This window comes from Arachis duranensis, chromosome 10 (assembly GCF_000817695.3).
Source record: "Arachis duranensis cultivar V14167 chromosome 10, aradu.V14167.gnm2.J7QH, whole genome shotgun sequence".
Taxonomy (NCBI): Eukaryota; Viridiplantae; Streptophyta; class Magnoliopsida; order Fabales; family Fabaceae; genus Arachis; species Arachis duranensis.
In genome coordinates, this window is record NC_029781.3 from 82,675,554 (window position 1) to 82,679,513 (window position 3,960).

At 38.2% G+C, this 3,960-nt stretch overlaps 1 non-coding gene across 1 annotated transcript; it reads right to left on the reverse strand.

Moving 5' to 3' along the window:
* Nucleotides 1–1,992: 1,992 nt before the first annotated feature.
* LOC127743649 (small nucleolar RNA R71) lies at nucleotides 1,993–2,100 on the reverse strand. Its single transcript, XR_008005033.1, has one exon. It is a non-coding gene; the product is annotated as a small nucleolar RNA R71 (small nucleolar RNA).
* Nucleotides 2,101–3,960: the final 1,860 nt, after the last annotated feature.

Genomic DNA, 3,960 nt, shown 5'->3' on the forward strand with positions numbered 1-3,960 from the left:
TTAAGAATGAATTCTAGTGTTTCAAGGTGATGTTCTTATCATCACCAAAGCTGATTGATCTTCATCAATTTAGCTCTTGAATGCAATGTCCTGCTAAAGCTTGGCTAGCCATGTCTAATTCCTTAGACTAAAGCTTTAGACTAACATTGCATGATTCCTGGAATTCTTATTAAAAATTTTGAATCTCTTTATTTTCTTCTCCATATAATTTTCGAAAAATCAAAAAAATTACAAAATCATAAAAACCAAAAATATTTCTTGTTTGAGTCTAGTGTCTCATTTTAAGTTTGGTGTCAATTGCATGTTTCTGTTCTTCTTGCATTTATCATGTGTCTTCATTGATCTTCAAGTTGTTCTTGATGATTTACTTGCTCTGATCTTTAAATTCTCTTCTTTTGTGTGTTTTGTTATTTCTCATATGCATTCTCAATTTGTTAGTGTCAGTAGTATACAAACTTCTAAGTTTGGTGTCTTGCATGCATTGTTTATTTGATTTTAGTTGCATTTTAATTGTTCATTAAAAATCCAAAAAATTTTTAACTTGTGTCTTTTCAAGTCAATAATACAGAGAATTGAAGATTCAGAACATACAGCAGAGGAATTACACAGAAAAAGTTGGGCGTTCAAAATGCCCAGTGAAGAAGGAAAACTGGCGTTTAAACGCCAGCCAGGGCACCTGGCTGGGCGTTTAACGCCCAAAAGGATAGTATTTTGGGCGTTAAACGCCAGAATGTATACCATTCTCGGCGTTTAACGCCAGGATGGCACAAGAGGGAAGATTTTGTTTTCAATCCAATTTTTTTTCAAGTTTCCATAATTTTTCAAAATCAAATCTTTTTCAAATCATATCTTTTCAATCATATATTTTCAAAATCAATTTCTTTCCATTTTCAAAAATACTTGCTAACAATTAATGATTTGATTCAACATTTCAAGTATGTTGCCTTTTCTGTTGAGAAAGGTTTAATGTCTGAATCATATCTTTCTTATTAGGCAAGTCATTATTTTAAAAAAAAAATCAAATCTTTTCAAATTGTTTTTCAAATCATATCTTATCAATCACATCTTTTTAAAACCATAACTTTTCAATCATATCTTTTTAATCACACCTTTTTCAAAATAGTTTTCAATCATATCTTTTTAATTTCTAATTTCAAAATCTTTTTCAAAAATCACTTGATTTCTTTTCCACTCTTAGTTTTCGAAAATCAATTAGTATTTTTCAAAATGTTTTTAAAATCTTTTTAATTTATTTTCGAAAATTTCTTCCCCTCTTTTCACATCCTTCTACTTTTGGACTAACACTCCTCCACTATCAACAATTCGAACTCCATCTTTCTTGATAAGTTCGAATTCTTCTACCTCTTCCTTCTATTATTCTTTTCCTCTAAAACCTCAAGGAATCTCTATACTGTGACATAGAGGATTCCATATTTTCTTGTTCTCTTCTCTTTCATATGAGCAGGAGCAAAGACAAAAGCATTCTTGTTGAGGCTGACCCTGAACCTGAAAGGATCTTGAAGCGAAAGCTAAGAGAAGCTAAGGCACAACTCTCTGTAGAGGACCTAACAGAAATCTTCAAAGAAGAAGACATGGCAGCCGAAAACAACAACAATGCCAACAATGCAAGGAAGGTGCTAGGTGACTTTATTGCACCTACTCCCGACTTCTATGGGAGAAGCATCTCTATCCCTGCCATTGGAGCAAACAACTTTGAGCTTAAGCCTCAATTAGTTTCTCTAATGCAACAGAATTGCAAGTTCCATGGACTTCCATTGGAAGAATCAGTTTTTAGCTGAGTTCTTGTAAATCTGTGACACTATCAAGACTAATGGGGTTGACCTTGAGATCTACAGACTTATGCTATTCCCTTTTGTTGTAAGAGACAGAGCTAGGATATGGTTGGACTCACAACCTAAAGAAAGCCTGAACTCTTGGGAAAAGCTGGTCAATGCCTTCTTGGCAAAGTTCTTTCCACCTCAAAAATTGAGTAAGCTTAGAGTGGAAGTCCAAATCTTCAGACAGAAGGAAGGTGAATCCTTCTATAAAGCTTGAGAAAGGTACAAACAATTGATCAAAAAGTGTCCTTCTGACATGCTTTCTGACTGGAGCATCATAGGTATCCTCTATGATGGTCTGTCTGAACTGTCCAAGATGTCAGTGGACAGCTCTGCTGGAGGATCTCTTCATCTGAAGAAGACGCCTGCAGAAGCTCAAGAACTCATTGAAATGGTTGCAAATAACCAATGCATGTACACTTCTGAAAGGAATCCTGTGAACAATGGGACGAATCAAAAGAAAGGAGTTCTTGAGATTGATACTCTGAATGCCATATTGACTCAGAATAAAATATTGACTCAGCAAGTCAATATGATTTCTCAAAGTCTGTCTGGAATGCAAGCTGCACCAGGCAGTACTAAGGATGCTTCATCTGAAGAAGAAGCTTATGATCCTGAGAACCCTTCAATGGAAGAGGTAAATTACCTAGGAGAACCCTATGGTAACACCTATAATTCTTCATAGAAAAATCACCCAAATTTTTCATGGAAGAATCAAGAGAGACCTCAACAAGTTTTCAACAACAATAATGGTGGAAGAAACAGGTTTAGCAATGGCAAGCCTTTTCCATCATCTTCTCAGCAACAGATAGAGAATCCTAAGCAGAGCCACTCTGACTTAGCAACCATGGTCCCTGATCTAATCAAAACCACTCAAAATTTCATGACTGAAACAAGGTCCTCCATTAGAAACTTGGAGGCACAAGTGGGTCAGCTGAGTATGAAAGTTACTGAACTCCCTCCTAGTACTCTTCTAAGCAATACAGAAGAGAATCCAAAAGGAGAGTGCAAGGCCATCAACAAGGCCGAACTTGGAGAGGAGAAAGAGGCAGTAAGCGCCACTGAGGAAGGCCTCAATGGACGTCCACTGACCTCCAATGAGTTCCCTAATGAGGAACCATGGGAATCTGAGGCTCACACTGAGACCATAGAGATTCCATTGGATTTACTTCTGCCATTCATGAGCTCTGATGAGTATTCTTCCTCTGAAGAGGATGAAGATGTCACTGAAGAGCAAGTTGCTAAGTACCTTGGAGCAATCATGAAGCTAAATGACAAGTTATTTGGTAATGAGACTTGGGAGGATGAACCCCCTTTGCTCACCAAAGAACTGGTTGACTTGTCTAGGCAGAAACTACCTCAAAAGAGATAGGACCGTGGGAAGTTCTCAATACCTTCTACAATAGGCACCATGACCTTCAAGAAGGCTCTGTGTGACCTAGGGTCAAGCATAAACCTCATGCCTCTCTCTGTAATGGAGAAGCTAGGGATCCTTGAGGTACAAGCTACAAGAATCTCACTAGAGATGGCAGACAATTCAAGAAAACAAGCTTACGGACTTGTGGAGGATGTTCTGGTAAAAATTGAAGACCATTACATCCCTGCTGATTTCATAGTCCTATTTGGTGTTGGGAGGTTCCAACATTGCTCTGAGTATCTGTGAGGCTCCATGAGAGCCCACTGTCAAGCTACTGACATTAAAGAAGCGCTTGTTGGGAGGCAACCCAATGTTATATTTATCTATTTTCCTTTGTTATTTTATGTTTTCTGTAGGTTGATGATCATGGAAAGTCACAAAATCAATTGAAAAAGCAAAAACAGAATGAAAAACAGAAAGAAAAGCAGCACACCCTGGAGGAAAACCTTGCTGGCGTTTAAACGCCAGTAAGGGCAGCAAATGGGCGTTTAACGCCCAGTCTGGCACTATTCTGGGCGTTTAACGCCAGAAAGTGGCACTAGACTGGCGTTAAACGCCAGGAAGGGGCAAGAAGTTGGCGTTAAACACCAGAAATGGGCACCAGCCCAGCGTTTAACGCCAGAATTGGCATAAAGAGCATTTTTGCTCGCCAATTGGGGCAGGGATAAATTTTTCTTGACACCTCAGGATCTGTGGACCCCACAG